Genomic DNA, 657 nt, shown 5'->3' on the forward strand with positions numbered 1-657 from the left:
GAAATAACTAGATTCTGACAAAGAACTCTTTTCTTCATTATATTTGCCATTATAAAATGAGATTTTTTGGTTCGATATCAGAGAGTGTAAAATGAAGCCTGAAATTGAGAATATTTTGAAAAATGCATCAGAGTTGCACACAAGAGTGCAATAATCTTACCAAACTCAGTTCAGTAGACGCACATGCGGACTCGCAAGTATTTCATCAAACATGTAAAATGATTGGCGCTTTCATACGCTACGGACCGACTTTAAGCCGAAATAGATTGTGGATGAATTAATTGTGAAAACGTTGAATAGAACAATGTGAAAAGCACAATACGTGTCGAAAATCGAAATGGTAAAGAAAAAAAATCTCATTATTGAAAAGGGAAAATTAAGCACTTTTTAAAAACACCTCATGAAAAAAGCACCTTTAAGGGCTTTTAAAAAACCAAAATCGAAAATAAAATCAGCTTTAAGCACTTTTTAAAAACGCTACGCACCATGCTTAAATATTCCATAAATTGTACTTTGAGAGGTCTGTATTTTTAAAAAGACAAAAATAAGAAATACAATTCCCTATTTTATCCAAGTTTGTAAGGAAAAAAAATTAAAAATCTGCATTTTCCAGGTTTTCCCTATAGAGTAGCAACTATGAACAATGAAACCACCACA

The sequence above is a fragment of the Parasteatoda tepidariorum genome, chromosome 8 (genome assembly GCF_982258835.1).
Source record: "Parasteatoda tepidariorum strain Cologne lab strain chromosome 8, Ptep-v5.0, whole genome shotgun sequence".
Lineage (NCBI taxonomy): Eukaryota > Metazoa > Arthropoda > Arachnida > Araneae > Theridiidae > Parasteatoda > Parasteatoda tepidariorum.